A 19,927-nucleotide genomic window follows, 5' to 3' on the forward strand; every position below is an offset into this window, starting at 1 on the left:
TCATCAGCACCACCCACGTTCATAAGCGGCGGACGTAGAACGTCCTGAGTTACCGCAGAGTGTGACGTAGAACGTCATCGAACGGAGAGGGTGGAAGCTGCGTGAGAACCCTCTTATGCCTCCTATGGCATCAAGGCTGCCAGAACCGAGGCCCTCGCTAAGCAATTAAGCAAACAAGGGAAGGGGAATGAGGGGCTCGTTATAAATATGACAGAAGCCAACAGCCACAGAAACCAAGGGGCACAGGGGATTTTTTTTTTATTTTCTGGTGTTGATCAATTTAGAATATTACTGAATATGTTATCGCTTAAAGAAAATTGATTAGAAAAGCAGAAGAAAAAACAACCACATGCCGCCGGTGGGATCCGAACCCACGACCTCCGAATTACGCGTCCGGTGCTCTACCTCTGAGCTACGGCGACGGCTGTCAAATCTTCTGCTTTCGGGGGTATTTATGTTTACAAGTAACCTAACCTTGAGAGTGTTCATCAGCGCCACCCACGTTCATAAGCGGCGGACGTAGAACGTCCTGAGTTACCGCAGAGTGTGACGTAGAACGTCATCGAACGGAGAGGGTGGAAGCTGCGTGAGAACCCTCTTATGCCTCCTATGGCATCAAGGCTGCCAGAACCGAGGCCCTCGCTAAGCAATTAAGCAAACAACGGAAGGGGAATGAGGGGCTCGTTATAAATATGACAGAAGCCAACAGCCACAGAAACCAAGGGGCACAGGGGATTTTTTTTATTTATTTTGTGGTGTTGATCAATTTAGAATATTACTGAATATGTTATCGCTTAAAGAAAATTGATTAGAAATTCAGAAGAAAAAACAACCACATGCCGCCGGTGGGATCCGAACCCACGACATCCGAATTACGCGTCCGGTGCTCTACCTCTGAGCTACGGCGACGGCTGTCAAATCTTCTGCTTTCGGGGGTATTTATGTTTACAAGTAACCTAACCTTGAGAGTGTTCATCAGCGCCACCCACGTTCATAAGCGGCGGACGTAGAACGTCCTGAGTTACCGCAGAGTGTGACGTAGAACGTCATCGAACGGAGAGGGTGGAAGCTGCGTGAGAACCCTCTTATGCCTCCTATGGCATCAAGGCTGCCAGAACCGAGGCCCTCGCTAAGCAATTAAGCAAACAAGGGAAGGGGAATGAGGGGCTCGTTATAAATATGACAGAAGCCAACAGCCACAGAAACCAAGGGGCACAGGGGATTTTTTTTTATTTATTTTGTGGTGTTGATCAATTTAGAATATTACTGAATATGTTATCGCTTAAAGAAAATTGATTAGAAAAGCAGAAGAAAAAACAACCACATGCCGCCGGTGGGATCCGAACCCACGACCTCCGAATTACGCGTCCGGTGCTCTACCTCTGAGCTACGGCGACGGCTGTCAAATCTTCTGCTTTCGGGGGTATTTATGTTTACAAGTAACCTAACCTTGAGAGTGTTCATCAGCGCCACCCACGTTCATAAGCGGCGGACGTAGAACGTCCTGAGTTACCGCAGAGTGTGACGTAGAACGTCATCGAACGGAGAGGGTGGAAGCTGCGTGAGAACCCTCTTATGCCTCCTATGGCATCAAGGCTGCCAGAACCGAGGCCCTCGCTAAGCAATTAAGCAAACAAGGGAAGGGGAATGAGGGGCTCGTTATAAATATTACAGAAGCCAACAGCCACAGAAACCAAGGGGCACAGGGGATTTTTTTTTATTTATTTTGTGGTGTTGATCAATTTAGAATATTACTGAATATGTTATCGCTTAAAGAAAATTGATTAGAAAAGCAGAAGAAAAAACAACCACATGCCGCCGGTGAGATCCGAACCCACGACCTCCGAATTACGCGTCCGGTGCTCTACCTCTGAGCTACGGCGACGGCTGTCAAATCTTCTGCTTTCGGGGGTATTTATGTTTACAAGTAACCTAACCTTGAGAGTGTTCATCAGCGCCACCCACGTTCATAAGCGGCGGACGTAGAACGTCCTGAGTTACCGCAGAGTGTGACGTAGAACGTCATCGAACGGAGAGGGTGGAAGCTGCGTGAGAACCCTCTTATGCCTCCTATGGCATCAAGGCTGCCAGAACCGAGGCCCTCGCTAAGCAATTAAGCAAACAAGGGAAGGGGAATGAGGGGCTCGTTATAAATATGACAGAAGCCAACAGCCACAGAAACCAAGGGGCACAGGGGATTTTTTTTTATTTATTTTGTGGTGTTGATCAATTAAGAATATTACTGAATATGTTATCGCTTAAAGAAAATTGATTAGAAAAGCAGAAGAAAAAACAACCACATGCCGCCGGTGGGATCCGAACCCACGACCTCCGAATTACGCGTCCGGTGCTCTACCTCTGAGCTACGGCGACGGCTGTCAAATCTTCTGCTTTCGGGGGTATTTATGTTTACAAGTAACCTAACCTTGAGAGTGTTCATCAGCGCCACCCACGTTCATAAGCGGCGGACGTAGAACGTCCTGAGTTACCGCAGAGTGTGACGTAGAACGTCATCGAACGGAGAGGGTGGAAGCTGCGTGAGAACCCTCTTATGCCTCCTATGGCATCAAGGCTGCCAGAACCGAGGCCCTCGCTAAGCAATTAAGCAAACAAGGGAAGGGGAATGAGGGGCTCGTTATAAATATGACAGAAGCCAACAGCCACAGAAACCAAGGGGCACAGGGGATTTTTTTTTATTTATTTTGTGGCGTTGATCATTTTAGAATATTACTGAATATGTTATCGCTTAAAGAAAATTGATTAGAAAAGCAGAAGAAAAAACAACCACATGCCGCCGGTGGGATCCGAACCCACGACCTCCGAATTACGCGTCCGGTGCTCTACCTCTGAGCTACGGCGACGGCGGTCAAATCTTCTGCTTTCGGGGGTATTTATGTTTACAAGTAACCTAACCTTGAGAGTGTTCATCAGCGCCACCCACGTTCATAAGCGGCGGACGTAGAACGTCCTGAGTTACCGCAGAGTGTGACGTAGAACGTCATCGAACGGAGAGGGTGGAAGCTGCGTGAGAACCCTCTTATGCCTCCTATGGCATCAAGGCTGCCAGAACCGAGGCCCTCGCTAAGCAATTAAGCAAACAAGGGAAGGGGAATGAGGGGCTCGTTATAAATATGACAGAAGCCAACAGCCACAGAAACCAAGGGGCACAGGGGATTTTTTTTTATTTATTTTGTGGTTTTGATCAATTTAGAATATTACTGAATATGTTATCGCTTAAAGAAAATTGATTAGAAAAGCAGAAGAAAAAACAACCACATGCCGCCGGTGGGATCCGAACCCACGACCTCCGAATTACGCGTCCGGTGCTCTACCTCTGAGCTACGGCGACGGCTGTCAAATCTTCTGCTTTCGGGGGTATTTATGTTTACAAGTAACCTAACCTTGAGAGTGTTCATCAGCGCCACCCACGTTCATAAGCGGCGGACGTAGAACGTCCTGAGTTACCGCAGAGTGTGACGTAGAACGTCATCGAACGGAGAGGGTGGAAGCTGCGTGAGAACCCTCTTATGCCTCCTATGGCATCAAGGCTGCCAGAACCGAGGCCCTCGCTAAGCAATTAAGCAAACAAGGGAAGGGGAATGAGGGGCTCGTTATAAATATGACAGAAGCCAACAGCCACAGAAACCAAGGGGCACAGGGGATTTTTTTATTATTTATTTTGTGGTGTTGATCAATTTAGAATATTACTGAATATGTTATCGCTTAAAGAAAATTGATTAGAAAAGCAGAAGAAAAAACAACCACATGCCGCCGGTGGGATCCGAACCCACGACCTCCGAATTACGCGTCCGGTGCTCTACCTCTGAGCTACGGCGACGGCTGTCAAATCTTCTGCTTTCGGGGGTATTTATGTTTACAAGTAACCTAACCTTGAGAGTGTTCATCAGCGCCACCCACGTTCATAAGCGGCGGACGTAGAACGTCCTGAGTTACCGCAGAGTGTGACGTAGAACGTCATCGAACGGAGAGGGTGGAAGCTGCGTGAGAACCCTCTTATGCCTCCTATGGCATCAAGGCTGCCAGAACCGAGGCCCTCGCTAAGCAATTAAGCAAAGAAGGGAAGGGGAATGAGGGGCTCGTTATAAATATGACAGAAGCCAACAGCCACAGAAACCAAGGGGCACAGGGGATTTTTTTTTTATTTATTTTGTGGTGTTGATCAATTTAGAATATTACTGAATATGTTATCGCTTTAAGAAAATTGATTAGAAAAGCAGAAGAAAAAATAACCACATGCCGCCGGTGGGATCCGAACCCACGACCTCCGAATTACGCGTCCGGTGCTCTACCTCTGAGCTACGGCGACGGCTGTCAAATCTTCTGCTTTCGGGGGTATTTATGTTTACAAGTAACCTAACCTTGAGAGTGTTCATCAGCGCCACCCACGTTCATAAGCGGCGGACGTAGAACGTCCTGAGTTACCGCAGAGTGTGACGTAGAACGTCATCGAACGGAGAGGGTGGAAGCGGCGTGAGAACCCTCTTATGCCTCCTATGGCATCAAGGCTGCCAGAACCGAGGCCCTCGCTAAGCAATTAAGCAAACAAGGGAAGGGGAATGAGGGGCTCGTTATAAATATGACAGAAGCCAACAGCCACAGAAACCAAGGGGCACAGGGGATTTTTTTTTATTTATTTTGTGGTGTTGATCAATTTAGAATATTACTGAATATGTTATCGCTTAAAGAAAATTGATTAGAAAAGCAGAAGAAAAAACAACCACATGCCGCCGGTGGGATCCGAACCCACGACCTCCGAATTACGCGTCCGGTGCTCTACCTCTGAGCTACGGCGACGGCTGTCAAATCTTCTGCTTTCGGGGGTATTTATGTTTACAAGTAACCTAACCTTGAGAGTGTTCATCAGCGCCACCCACGTTCATAAGCGGCGGACGTAGAACGTCCTGAGTTACCGCAGAGTGTGACGTAGAACGTCATCGAACGGAGAGGGTGGAAGCGGCGTGAGAACCCTCTTATGCCTCCTATGGCATCAAGGCTGCCAGAACCGAGGCCCTCGCTAAGCAATTAAGCAAACAAGGGAAGGGGAATGAGGGGCTCGTTATAAATATGACAGAAGCCAACAGCCACAGAAACCAAGGGGCACAGGGGATTTTTTTTTTATTTATTTTGTGGTGTTGATCAATTTAGAATATTACTGAATATGTTATCGCTTAAAGAAAATTGATTAGAAAAGCAGAAGAAAAAACAACCACATGCCGCCGGTGGGATCCGAACCCACGACCTCCGAATTACGCGTCCGGTGCTCTACCTCTGAGCTACGGCGACGGCTGTCAAATCTTCTGCTTTCGGGGGTATTTATGTTTACAAGTAACCTAACCTTGAGAGTGTTCATCAGCGCCACCCACGTTCATAAGCGGCGGACGTAGAACGTCCTGAGTTACCGCAGAGTGTGACGTAGAGCGTCATCGAACGGAGAGGGTGGAAGCTGCGTGAGAACCCTCTTATGCCTCCTATGGCATCAAGGCTGCCAGAACCGAGGCCCTCGCTAAGCAATTAAGCAAACAAGGGAAGGGGAATGAGGGGCTCGTTATAAATATGACAGAAGCCAACAGCCACAGAAACCAAGGGGCACAGGGGATTTTTTTATTTATTTTGTGGTGTTGATCAATTTAGAATATTACTGAATATGTTATCGCTTAAAGAAAATTGATTAGAAAAGCAGAAGAAAAAACAACCACATGCCGCCGGTGAGATCCGAACCCACGACCTCCGAATTACGCGTCCGGTGCTCTACCTCTGAGCTACGGCGACGGCTGTCAAATCTTCTGCTTTCGGGGGTATTTATGTTTACAAGTAACCTAACCTTGAGAGTGTTCATCAGCGCCACCCACGTTCATAAGCGGCGGACGTAGAACGTCCTGAGTTACCGCAGAGTGTGACGTAGAACGTCATCGAACGGAGAGGGTGGAAGCTGCGTGAGAACCCTCTTATGCCTCCTATGGCATCAAGGCTGCCAGAACCGAGGCCCTCGCTAAGCAATTAAGCAAACAAGGGAAGGGGAATGAGGGGCTCGTTATAAATATGACAGAAGCCAACAGCCACAGAAACCAAGGGGCACAGGGGATTTTTTTTTTTTTATTTTGTGGTGTTCATTAATTTAGAATATTACTGAATATGTTATCGCTTAAAGAAAATTGATTAGAAAAGCAGAAGAAAAAACAACCACATGCCGCCGGTGGGATCCGAACCCACGACCTCCGAATTACGCGTCCGGTGCTCTACCTCTGAGCTACGGCGACGGCTGTCAAATCTTCTGCTTTCGGGGGTATTTATGTTTACAAGTAACCTAACCTTGAGAGTGTTCATCAGCGCCACCCACGTTCATAAGCGGCGGACGTAGAACGTCCTGAGTTACCGCAGAGTGTGACGTAGAGCGTCATCGAACGGAGAGGGTGGAAGCTGCGTGAGAACCCTCTTATGCCTCCTATGGCATCAAGGCTGCCAGAACCGAGGCCCTCGCTAAGCAATTAAGCAAACAAGGGAAGGGGAATGAGGGGCTCGTTATAAATATGACAGAAGCCAACAGCCACAGAAACCAAGGGGCACACGGGATTTCTTTTTATTTATTTTGTGGTGTTGATCAATTTAGAATATTACTGAATATGTTATCGCTTAAAGAAAATTGATTAGAAAAGCAGAAGAAAAAACAACCACATGCCGCCGGTGGGATCCGAACCCATGACCTCCGAATTACGCGTCCGGTGCTCTACCTCTGAGCTACGGCGACGGCTGTCAAATCTTCTGCTTTCGGGGGTATTTATGTTTACAAGTAACCTAACCTTGAGAGTGTTCATCAGCGCCACCCACGTTCATAAGCGGCGGACGTAGAACGTCCTGAGTTACCGCAGAGTGTGACGTAGAACGTCATCGAACGGAGAGAGTGGAAGCTGCGTGAGAACCCTCTTATGCCTCCTATGGCATCAAGGCTGCCAGAACCGAGGCCCTCGCTAAGCAATTAAGCAAACAAGGGAAGGGGAATGAGGGGCTCGTTATAAATATGACAGAAGCCAACAGCCACAGAAACCAAGGGGCACAGGGGATTTTTTTTTTATTTATTTTGTGGTGTTGATCAATTTAGAATATTACTGAATATGTTATCGCTTAAAGAAAATTGATTAGAAAAGCAGAAGAAAAAACAACCACATGCCGCCGGTGGGATCCGAACCCACGACCTCCGAATTACGCGTCCGGTGCTCTACCTCTGAGCTACGGCGACGGCTGTCAAATCTTCTGCTTTCGGGGGTATTTATGTTTACAAGTAACCTAACCTTGAGAGTGTTCATCAGCGCCACCCACGTTCATAAGCGGCGGACGTAGAACGTCCTGAGTTACCGCAGAGTGTGACGTAGAACGTCATCGAACGGAGAGGGTGGAAGCTGCGTGAGAACCCTCTTATGCCTCCTATGGCATCAAGGCTGCCAGAACCGAGGCCCTCGCTAAGCAATTAAGCAAACAAGGGAAGTGGAATGAGGGGCTCGTTATAAATATGACAGAAGCCAACAGCCACAGAAACCAAGGGGCACAGGGGATTTTTTTTTATTTATTTTGTGGTGTTGATCAATTTAGAATATTACTGAATATGTTATCGCTTAAAGAAAATTGATTAGAAAAGCAGAAGAAAAAACAACCACATGCCGCCGGTGGGATCCGAACCCACGACCTCCGAATTACGCGTCCGGTGCTCTACCTCTGAGCTACGGCGACGGCTGTCAAATCTTCTGCTTTCGGGGGTATTTATGTTTACAAGTAACCTAACCTTGAGAGTGTTCATCAGCGCCACCCACGTTCATAAGCGGCGGACGTAGAACGTCCTGAGTTACCGCAGAGTGTGACGTAGAACGTCATCGAACGGAGAGGGTGGAAGCTGCGTGAGAACCCTCTTATGCCTCCTATGGCATCAAGGCTGCCAGAACCGAGGCCCTCGCTAAGCAATTAAGCAAACAAGGGAAGGGGAATGAGGGGCTCGTTATAAATATGACAGAAGCCAACAACCACAGAAACCAAGGGGCACAGGGGATTTTTTTTTTATTTATTTTGTGGTGTTGATCAATTTAGAATATTACTGAATATGTTATCGCTTAAAGAAAATTGATTAGAAAAGCAGAAGAAAAAACAACCACATGCCGCCGGTGGGATCCGAACCCACGACCTCCGAATTACGCGTCCGGTGCTCTACCTCTGAGCTACGGCGACGGCTGTCAAATCTTCTGGGATCAAAAGCCTGAAGTGTTTGCCAATGTGCGAAGGACAGCGCTGCCCTCAAAGTACTTAGGTGCACCACTTGACCAATACAATGACACTGAGGAATTTTGAAATAGGGAAGTAGATAATCTCAGAAGGAAAACGCAAGCATGGAACGGCCGTAACCTATCTATGTTCACACGAGCAACTGTTTGCAACCTTTTCTTGGTTGCAAGTGTGGTATGTCTTGCAGGTGTTGTTCATGTCGCGCGTAACCATACAAAAAATACATCGAATCTTTGGTGTTTTCGTGTGGGGAAGCACGTGGGAACGTACGAGTCGGAGAAATCTGTTTCTTTCGGTTGGAAAAGGGGGAGTGGGGCTTGTGCATTTGTTTATCAGACAGATGGTGTCGCGTTTTACTTTTCTGCGAGACCAGAATGATCCCTTTTTGTGTACTTTTGTGCAAGTGCGCCTGCGCAATGCTTTGCCTGAGTTTTTGGTTTTCTGTTCCGATAAAAGAACGACAGCCGTAAGAGGATTTTGGCGCGAAGTTGTCACGGCTTTTAACATGCTGAAAGTGCGCTTTTCTTTAGATTATTTAAGTTATGTGTCGAGAAAGAAACTGTGTAAAGATTTGTTGGATGCCATGCTGCCTGCACCAGTGTATCGACAGCTTGGTTGCGGAGGCCCAGGGCAAGATGTTCTGAAAAGGGTGAAACGTATGCCATTAAATCCTAACGTAAAAAGTTTTTTGTTCAAACTCCATACTAACACTCTGCCAGTTAAAACCTGGCTAGAACAAAAGGGCATTTTTGTGCCATGGACGGTTAACTGTATGCTCTGCAAAAAGCCTGAGACAGTCGAGCATGTGTTTATAGAATGTTGGGATCCGGTATTCCATTGGGACATTCTACAAAGAACAATAAAGAAAGACCTGCCAATCACGCCGTATGGAATCCGGTTCTTAGCAGTAGAAGATGACCGAGATGTTCCTTATGACCTCATCATGCTACTGGGCCTCCACAGCATATAGAATACCAGGATGTCAGTGAGAGATGCCGATGTGTACATTCGACCTGTCAGAGAAAATTTCATTGAAAGTGTTGTGCGTGTGCGGGAATGTTACCGAGCCCAATCGGATCTACCCGAATGGCTTGACGTGCTGAATGAACTTGCAGCCCTCAAGAAGTTTTAAAAAACCACGTTTACCGTAGGCCGGTTCACGTGTTTTATTGGTTTGTTTGTGTGTTTGTTTGTTATCGTTGTCAAAACAGGCAATAAAGAAAAAAAAGAAGTACCTGCCTCCATTCCCGTTTCCGTTGGTGTAGCGGTTATCACGTGCGCCTCACACTCGCAAGGTCCCCGGTTCGATCCCGGGCGGAAACGTGGTTTCTGTGTTCTTTTTTATTTCCTCGCCTTCCCGGTGGTACAATTATTGGCAGTCGCGGACGCAAGTTCCAGAACAAAGAAGAAATCCGCAATTCCAATACCGTTTCCGTGGTGTAGGAATTGTGCTTCCGGCCACGCCAGTGAACGGACGCAGGATGCAGGGCTCCATTGGAGCCTCTTCAGCGGCCGTGTCAGGCCGCGTTGACAGGGCTAGTGAGCAGGAAAATACATACCAAGTTGTTTTGCCAGCACTGCCTACAGGTCGGTTCGTTTTGAATACGGTTTTTTTTGCACGCCGATATCAGGGCCCGCCCGTACCGGGTGGAAGATTTCCGGGACGCTTTAGCAGAGCAGTCGTTGCTCCCCGATGTTATCGCAATGCGGGCGTATCGGATGAGCCACGTCTGGTCCGTCACTTTCAAGGATGCTGAAGCGGTGACCAAGATTATTAGTGTCGGTGAGCTGGTAGTGAAAAAAGGCCGCTGCTTGGTGATTGACCCGGCCAACCAAGACGTGCGACTGAAACTTCCCTGGCTGCTACACAACGTGCCAGACGAGGATGTTTGGGCGCCTTTGCGCCGTACGGAAAAGTGACGGAAGTTGCCCGCGAGCGCTGGCGCGTGAGTGGTATGTCAGAAAAAGGCTCGACTACTAGACCTCCCGCACCAGCTGAAAGTTAGCGGTGAGCTGGCGCTCGTTGTTGTGCCGGGCAGACCACCGTTGTGCCTACGCTGTCGGGGCACATCCGTAAGAAATGCCGAGTCCCGCGTTGCGGAGCCTGCCGACGGTTCGGCCACGAAGACGGTCAGTGTGCCCGCACTTACGCGAGCATAACCGGCCGCGGTACAGGAGGAGACTCGTCTGAGTTGCGGATGGACGAGGCTGATGCGGAAGATGCAGCCCGTGCTGACGGGCAACCAGCAGCGAGGGAAGGGCCGTCGCTTACGGCTTTGACAAAGCAGCAGGCGACGTCAAGTGAGGTACCGGCGAGTGTAGTACAAGTTCAGAGTGCCTTTCAACAGGATGGCGATGGCGCGCCGAAGGGCGTGACAGAAGCCGCGGCCGAAGCTCTGGACAGCGCTGAACCTGCCAACACCGAAGGCATGGACTTCACTCAGGAGGCTGGCACCCTAACAGCCGGGAAACGCTCCCGCGAGGAAAGCGCCGGCGAAAAGACGCATCTTGATGGTGGCAGCGACGAACCGCCGTCGAAGGCCCCGGGGAATCCGGCGTCTGATGTTGAAGCCGCGGCCGAACATCATGGCCGACACAAGGCAGGCGGGGAAACCGCCTCCGTAGTTCTGCAATGTGCATCTGTGCTGTTTTTTTCCTTGCTTTTCCTTTTTTCCTTGTTTTTTTTTTTTTGGTGGGGAGAGGTACCCATCAGACTGTGTGCGCGGATCTGGAACTGCTGGCGAAGGAATTACCCATGGGTTCCCGACGCCTGCACGCGGATATCTGGAAAGGCGACACCGTACATGCACAGTGTGTTTAAGAATACTGCTCGGCTGACTATGAGGGGTACTATGTGACTCAAGTCTCCTTTCCATAGGGCATGGCGATGAGACTAGACACAGCTTTACATGTAGCTCATTTGAATGTGAGAGGTCTTGGTGCACGACGGCGTCAATGCCAGCTTAATCGCCTGCTTGCTGAAAACGCGCTTGACGTAGTTGCAGTCCAAGAGACTAAGATCGAAAGTGGGGAATCAACTGATCGCATGGTGTCCACCTTTCGTGCAGCCTTTAACGTTTGTGTTTGCCATTTCGTTGGCACCTTGGGTGGGTGCGTATTATTTGTCCGAAATAATGTAGGCATCATTGTCGAGTCGGTTTTTTCCTGCCCTAGTGGACGGCTTATGGTTGCAGGTTTTTCTTTTTCCAATTTATGTTGGCGCATTATATGTGTGTATGCTCCAAATGTTGAATCTGAGCGTTTTTATTTCTTTGCCTGTTTGGAGCCCTACCTTGTTTGTGACCGAGTGTTGTTGCTGTTGGGAGATTTTAATTGTGTGTGTGCTGCTACTGATCGAGTGAAGGGTACGCCTGTGCGTGATAAGAGTGCTCAATTGCTTCAATGATAATAGTTTAGAGGATAATGGCAGTATACTTACCGAAGGGAATCGACCTCAGTTCACTCATTTTCAACGTAATAGCCATTCCAGATTGGACAGAATTTATGCATCCATAGATCTTTTGTCTCTTTGCACGAGTTGCAAAGTTATACCCGTAGCTTTTAGTGATCATTGCCTAGTAATCGCAAGTTTCGGCATAAAGCAAAGAAAGACAAGATTTAACTGGAATCTCTGCAAATTTAATGTAAAGCTTCTAGAGGACGAGGAATTCGTAACTGATATTGCGGATGAAATGCAGAAGCTGCTTGAAGAGCGACCCAGCGTTTTTGCGGTTCAGTGGGAAGATTTCAAGGAGTGAATAAAGAGAAGGGCCATTGAAAAAAGTTGCTTGAAGCCATACGAAGATAAACAGGAAGAAAAGGCAGCTCGCGAACAACTGGAATTTTTAATAGGCATGGAGAGCTCCGAGCCTGGGAAGTATTCCAAGGACCTAAGGGAGGTGAAAAGCCTGCTCGAGCGCTTAGACACTGAAAGGTATAAAGCCGCCGTTATACGCGCAAGGACACAAAAATGTGGGCTGGTGAAACGCCGACGAAGCGAGCTTTGTGTGACGAAAAGCGTTATGCTTGCCAAAATGAAATCAGGCAGATAAGGAACGGAGATGAAGTCACGTGTGACGCTTATATAATCAAGCAGCTATTTAAAGAGCAGTACATTGAGCTTCTTGGACATAAGCGTGACATGAACGAGGCCTTCCTGGTTGACTTTTTGCCTCTCCTGCCGAGACTTCAGGACGAAGTAAAGGAGCGTCTTGAGCAGCCCATAACTGCAAAAGAAATAGGGACTGCAATCGAAGACCTGCAAGCGGGAAAAGCTCCAGGACCTGATGGAATAGGGGCTGAATTTTACAAAGCATTTAAGCCCACAGTCGCTCAATTACTGCTAAGAGTCCTAGAGGAAGCGTACAAAAGAAAACAAGTGCCACTTTCATTACTTAAATGAAACAGTATTGCCTATGAAAAAGGAGCATAAATTTTTGGGCGTAACATTTGACAGAAAACTTGCGTTCCTACCCCACATAAAGAACCTAAAAAAGAAAGCCACTAAATCACTGAACATATTGAAAGTACTGTCTCGAAAACACTGGGGGTCTGATAGAGCATGCCTCCCACACATCTATCGCTCCTGGACACGTTCCATCTTAGGCTACGGATGCGTAGTGTACGGATCAGCACGGCCATCATATCTGAAGAGACTAGACCCCATGCATAACTCAGGCCTTCGCCTTTCATGCGGCGCTTACAGAACATCGCCCATAACAAGTCTCTACGTCGAGACAAATGAACCCCCGCTAGAAGTCAGAAGAAACGCCCTTACATGTACATATGTTTTCAAAGTGAGATCCTTGCAAAAACACATCTGCTATTCAATCGTAACAAAGTGCCCCTCTAGAATAATATTCAGGAACAAACCACAAGCTACCAGGCCTCTGATTTTAAGGTTCGAAGAGATATGCCAGAATCTTGGCATAGCTTACACATTACCTAACATGGCTCAAAGACGGGACCCACTTGCCCCATGGAATAATTTTTACACCGACTGTGATCTCACGCTTACACAGTTCCGAAAAGCACAAACTCCCTCACAACACATCATCCAAAAATTCCTCGCACTCGAAGAAAGGTACAGTGGCCTTGAAACTTTTTATACTGACGGTTCAAAAACAGCCCATTGTGTTGGAAGTGCCGTAGTACAAGGAAGATGGGAAAAAATAATAAGACTTCCGCAGTATGCATCCATCTTCACTGCTGAATGTTATGCCATCTGGGTTGCGGTAGAGAAAAATAGTAAACGAGAACATAAGCAACAGCGTTATTTTAACAGACTCGCTCAGTGTACTCACAGCGCTTCACATCAGAAATGCAGTCACGCCCCTACTCGGCGACATCATACATAACATAATAACAGCCACTGCCCACGGACTAAACGTCAAATTATGCTGGGTCCCTAGTCACGTCGGTATAAAAGGGAATAAAAAAGCAGACGTATGCGCAGCTCAAACCCGGAACAAACAAATCGAGAAAGTAAATTTACCTTTTAAGAATTACATGAAATTAGTACATTCTAAACTAAGGGATAAATGACAGGCAACATGGAATAATACAATAAATAATAAACTCCACTTGGTTAAGCCTGTGTTGGGCGAATGGAAAACATGTACTCACCAGGAACGCATTAAAGGGATACTGAGGCGGTTTTCGAATCAGCTAACCTTCTAGGGTTTTGAAGTAGTGTCATTGCTGATCACGTCTGTGAAATTATTTTTTCGATTTTGGCTAAAACAGCGGCGCAATCACCAATTAAAAACGCGATGTTCAAAATTCCCGCGCCCCGCGCGAGCGCAGGAGAGGGGAACAGCGGAGAGGGAAACCTCGTCCATGTCGGCCAGCGTGACGTCATGTTGAGGAGCCGGGGATGCTTCGGCGCACCCGAGCGCGCTTTCAGCGCGCGTTGTTTCTCGTGCTGCATGCGTTGTTCCTCGTACTGCGTGCGTTGCGACGTACAAAACGTGTCAGCCGATCTTGAGAATCAGATTCAACAGGTACTACTCTGCGTTCGTGTCCACGAACAACTACGGCCGCGACTGTGTCGTCTTCCACTGTTTTCCGCAATACTACAAGCTCGCAGCACAACCGCTCGCTGCTGTGACGAAGAATTCAAGCCGTCTAAAGCAAGCTTACTCTGCTCGACACACTTTCGTAAGAGCGGCTACAGGCAGAGCTTGTCCTAGTGTGATCTCTGGAGATTTCTGTCGAAAAGGCGCGGCTGAACCATGACACAGTTCCATCGATTTCCTCGCGCATAAGAGGCGTGTCACCATTCCGAAGAAGCGCCTCTTTTAAGAGTAGAAACATGCTCACTTAGCCCCTGAAGAAACCTTATAGAGGCTTAAGCATGTGTCGCTCTCCTCAGCTTAGGTGCGGCCAGACCACCTGAGACGTGCTCAGCAAGGCTCGGTTAGTGATTTTATACTCGGTTCGACGGGTCCAAGCAAGCAAGCAAGCAAGCAAGCAAGCAAGCAAGCAAGCAAGCAAGCAAGCAAGCAGAGCAAAACACAATAAAGCAAAGCAAGCAAGCATCGAAGCTCTTCATATGCGGCATCTCGTTTAATCCTAGCTAAGCAATTAATATGAAAGCGTTCGACGTTGATTTCGGATGCAAATTTATGAGAGAAATGAATGCCAACCGAGTTTTTGCAAAAAAACACCGCAACCTTACTCGGTTTCTTCATCAAGTTGTGGCAGCGGGCGAGTTGCAGCTAGCTTGGCTTTTAAACACACATATAGTTGGCAACTACTTCACTGAACCTAAACTGCAAATCTAGGAAGGGCGAACGTTTCCGAGGCAGCGATTAATATTTTCTGGCATCTGCTGAACGCGCCAGGAGTGAAGCGTATTTGTGCGCGTATTTGGCTTGGTTTCCAGCGCACCATGATTGCGTCACTATCTTGTGGTCACATGCCTCGCAGTGCTTGGCCACTGCGCTTCGCTAATTTTGACACCAACTTTGTGCTCCTTCATCGTTCACTTGAAATACTTTCTTGCCCCAACCTGCAACGCCGGGTATTGAGAACAGGATTTACACAGTGCTTTGGGCCTTTTCTTTAGGATGACGCTCTTCCGGGCGAGCCAGGAGGCGTCCGGTGGTGGTAATTGACTTACTTGAGTATTGTTCGCACCCCTTCCTTTCCGAGAATACGAGCCGATGTTGTGCTGGCGCCTTTTACGCATGGTCTCTATCGCGTCTTTGACGCTGGCGTATGCTTGTGCTAGGCATATAATTTTTTCATTGTGTCTTTTTTGGTTTCAGGCGATACGTGGAATGAGCAAACTGTAGTATCTTTTACTTCGGTGGTCAGTAAAAAAAAATAGTCGCCGTATTCGCTTTTACAACGACACGGAAAGCTGCGATCTGCCCTCAATGCAGCGCCGGATCCGCATCGGCAGCTGCTCCAGTCCTCAAAGTGACGTCACGACCTCTCTTGACCAATCACGGGCGGCGGCGCGCCGCGCGGCGTGCCCCGCGGCACAGGCCGCATATTTCGGCTAAAAAAGGCAATTCGCGCTTGTTTTTGCCTTATTTGGATGCAATATTCCAGTATATAGCATTAAAAACTATAGGATGCCGCTGCCAGCCCGATTTTCAGAAAAAGTGCTTCAGTCTCCCTTTAAGGAAGTCATTTTATGCCGTCTTCGCATAGGACACACACACCTCACACACAACTTCATACTAACAAAACAAGACAAACCTATATGTGACGCATGCGGAGACGACCTCACCGTAAACCATTTGCTATACTCATGTCGAAAGCTCGAAACACTGAGGAAGAAACATTTCACGCGGTTTTACAATGAACAAATCCCTTTTCATCTATCACTGGTTTTGGGAGAGAATGCACTTGTCGACTTGTCCTGCACATTTAACTTTTTACAAGAAGCAAATATTCTAAACAAACTATAGGTTACAACAACTGTAACACATAAATTCTAGAAACATGCATTTAACCCCGTGCTTTACAATTTATTGACATACCTCATCTTGCCTTACTTGTTTTTGAAACACCTCAGCCACTTTCTCATTCCCGAGAAGATGGCTGAGGTCCCTATTCCATCGGGTAGGAACCTCGAGATCCTTGCCCAGCCAAGGATGGCTGCTGAGGTTACCGACTCTATTTAAAGCTTTTACCATAAGTGACTTCTAAAATTTTGTCTTAAATTTTTATATTTTTAACTATGCTGCACAAACTAACTTTTTAGGCCCTTTACACCACCGTTCATTTAGACTTTTGTATAACATCCTATATAAAACAATTTTATACCCTGAGCTTGGCGCATGATAGCCTTAGTCGCTTACGCGCCATAAAACACAACACAACACACACTCTCATTCACCACGTCGTACATAGTGTTGATTCCGAAATCAGATGACCCAGAAAAGAGGTTGTTGGTGGGGAACTATCGCCCGATAAGCCTCACCAACGTGGACTATAAATTATACATGAAGGCTTTAGCAAAGAGATTGCAGAGCATAATTACCAAAATGGTTGGGCCGCACCAGACTTGCGGAATCAAAGGTAGGAGTATCGCCACAAATGTGCACGTCGCGCGGACCGAGCTGGAATGTTGCGATGTGCTCGGGGACCGCATCGCTATGATGCAACTAGATCTGGCAAAAGCCTTTGATCGCGTTTCCCATGATGTTATCTTCAGCATTTTGGAGTACGCTAATGTCGGCCGTATTATTGGAGAAGGTGTCAAGATGGCATATGCCAACTGCGCCACGCGCATTATTGTTAATGGTGACCTCACAGACAGGATAGCAGATCATTCGTCGGTAAGGCAGGGATGCCCGCTATCGCCTCTGCTGTTTGCGGCCTATTGGAGCCACTCTGCTTAGCTATCATCAAAATTGAGAGCACCACGGGCTTTCGATTGCAGTCGACTCACGTCAAAATCCTTGCTTATGCGGACGATAGTGCGGTATTCTGTTCAGACAGAGGCAGCATTACCGAGGTGATCAGCATGGATAAATTTTGCAAACAAACTGGGTGTCTCATAAAGTGGGACAAAAGCTCTTGCTTTTGGCATGGCGACTGGGAAGCGATGCCTGAACACTTCTCTAGGATGCGATGGTCGTCTTTGCCGACACAATATCTCGGCGTTCCCCTCGTGTGTTATCGTGATGCAAGTGAACACTGGAATGAGGATATGTCAAGGGCGAGGGAGAAAGCAGATGCCTGGAAAGGGAGGCAGTTATCAATGTTTGCGCGAGCCTCCGTCTGCAATCTTTTCCTTGTATCTAAAATATGGTATTTGATGAATATGCTGTGCGCATCTCGGGCCAGTATTCAAAAGATGCATCGAGTATTTGCTGTTTTCATTTGGTCGTCAAACTGGGAGAGAACCAGTCGTACCAATCTGTTTCTTTCAGTGAAAAAAGGAGGCCCCGGCCTTGTGCATTTATTTCTGCGTCAAGTTCTTTCACGTTTCTTTCTTCGAAATCAAAGGGACAATTTTCTTATGACTGTTATCCAAGTGCGGTTGCAGAGACTTCTTCCTGAATTTGTCGTCTCATCTTGTGCGAATATGTGTGGCACTGTCAATGGTTACATGCGAGAGGTTGTACTCTCTTTTAGGCTGCTCCATGTGCGATTTTCCCTTGAGTACTTGTGTAAAGTTTCAAAGCAAAGCTATATAAGGATCTGGTGGACACCTTGTTACCGACCCCAATCTACCGTTTACCTTATCGTGGAGGCCCAGGGCACGATGTATTAAAGAGAGTTAAAAATATGCCGGTGAACCCATCTACGAAATCTTTTTGTTTAAATTACACTCGAATACACTTCCTGTTAAAACGCTGCTGCACGAAAATGTGTTTTTCGTCCCATGGGCCACAAACAGTCTCTTATGCAAAAAGCCTGAGACAGTAGAACATGTATCTCTCGACTGTTGGGACCCTATTTTCTATTGGGATGTGCTCCAACGAACAGTCAAAAAAGGTTTTCCCCTGGACCCCTACGGCATCAGATTCTTGCCAATTCAGAATGAAGCAGGAGTACCGTATGATTTAATCATGCTTCTGGGCCTCCACAGCCTCTGGAGGACACGGATGCAAGTGCGACACGCGGATGTTAACGTTCGCTCGGTGCGCGAAAACTTTATTGAAAGTGTTGCGAGCTTGAGAGAAATGTACCGAGCGCAAGGTGACCCACCTGAATGGATTTCTGTATTTGATGGCCTAGTCGCATTGAGAAGATTTTAAGCCCTGATACGTCAGCCGAATTAGGCTGATGTTTTTATCATTTGTTCCTTTTTGTTTTGATGTCACAGACGGCAATAAAGAAAAAAAAAAGTTTCCATGGTGTAGCGGTTATCACATGCGCCTCACATGCGCAAGTTCCCTGGTTCGATCCCGGGCGGAAACATTTGTTTCTTTCTTTTTCATTTGCTCGCCTTCCCGGTGGTATTGGCAGTCACGGACGCAAGCTCCAGAACAAAGAAGAAATCCGCTCCTCCAATACCGTTTCCGTGATGTAGCGGTTATCACGTGCACCTCACACGCGCAAGGTCCCCGGTTTGCCACGTATCATTGTAGTGTTTGTTCGTTCACGCTCAAGGCTGCAGGAAAGGGTTGTTATCACTTTTGTTCGTGACGCGAGAAGCGACCAGACTAATCTCGTTTGATCGCAGCCATGAAAGGCTACATTTAGTTTTTTTACAGATTACTGTAGGTGATCTTGTGTTGCTATCTGGAAGTTTACTTGCGGGCTTTAAAATTGAGCGATGCCGCGAGCGGCGGACATTCCTAGTTCGACGACTGACGAGCACGTTTTTGCTTACGCCGCCGCCGAGTGACTCAGTTCTTTTGCGGGCGCAAGTCAGCCCAAATAAAGAGCTTCGTTTACAAGACTTCTTGGTGTCTTCCTGGCCGCTGGACTACCGTCACTACAACGTGACATCTGGTGGAGGTGCGGGGTCGCCTTCTATGTACCGGACACCCCCAGCAAGTCGTGACGCCAGCCCTCTGAGTCATTCACCGGAGGGCCTGACTCCAGTACACCGCGCAAGCCGACGTCTGCTAGGCGACGCACCTGAGTTCGGGACTTTGCCGGACCCTACCCGGAAGCCAAAGCAAGTAGCAGCCTCCACCATGAGCTTAACCCAGACGATCACTCCAATCATTCTGCAGCAGCCCCGGTTGCCACCAACCTTCGACGTTTCGCCTGGCGCCGACCCCGAAGAATGGCTGGAGCAGTTCGACCGTGTGGCTTTCTTTAACAACTGGGACGATGCCATGAAATTTAGGTACGTCTTCTTCGCCCAGGAGGGACCACCAAGAGTCAGGTTCCAGAATGAGGAAGCCAGCCTTGCCAACTGGGAAACATTCAAGGAGCAGCTTCTGAAGACCTTCACAAACGTCGTACGAAAGGAGAGAGCCCAGCAACTGCTACAGTCTCGCATACAACATCCAAACGAGACCGTTGCAATGTACACTGAGGAGATGAAGCGTCTCTTCCGGCGTGCCGACGCAGACATGAAAGAAGAAGAAAAAGTAAAGCTTCTTATGCGAGGAGTTAAAGAGCAACTCTTTGCGGGCCTCGTACGGAACCCACCCAAAACCGCCGCGGAATTCGTCGAAGAGGCATCCACCACGGAAAAAACCCTTGATGCCAGAGCCAG

At 47.8% G+C, this 19,927-nt stretch overlaps 2 non-coding genes across 2 annotated transcripts; both read left to right on the top strand.

The window, feature by feature from the left end:
* The first annotated feature begins 9,535 nt into the window (after positions 1–9,535).
* TRNAV-CAC (transfer RNA valine (anticodon CAC)) lies at positions 9,536–9,609 on the top strand. The gene has a single exon. It is a non-coding gene; the product is annotated as a tRNA-Val (tRNA).
* Positions 9,610–18,599: 8,990 nt separating this feature from the next.
* On the top strand, positions 18,600–18,672 carry TRNAV-CAC (transfer RNA valine (anticodon CAC)). Its single transcript has one exon. It is a non-coding gene; the product is annotated as a tRNA-Val (tRNA).
* Positions 18,673–19,927: the final 1,255 nt, after the last annotated feature.

The sequence above is a fragment of the Amblyomma mixtum genome, chromosome 4, assembly GCF_055824585.1.
Source record: "Amblyomma mixtum isolate Tamu chromosome 4, ASM5582458v1, whole genome shotgun sequence".
Classification (NCBI taxonomy): Eukaryota; Metazoa; Arthropoda; class Arachnida; order Ixodida; family Ixodidae; genus Amblyomma; species Amblyomma mixtum.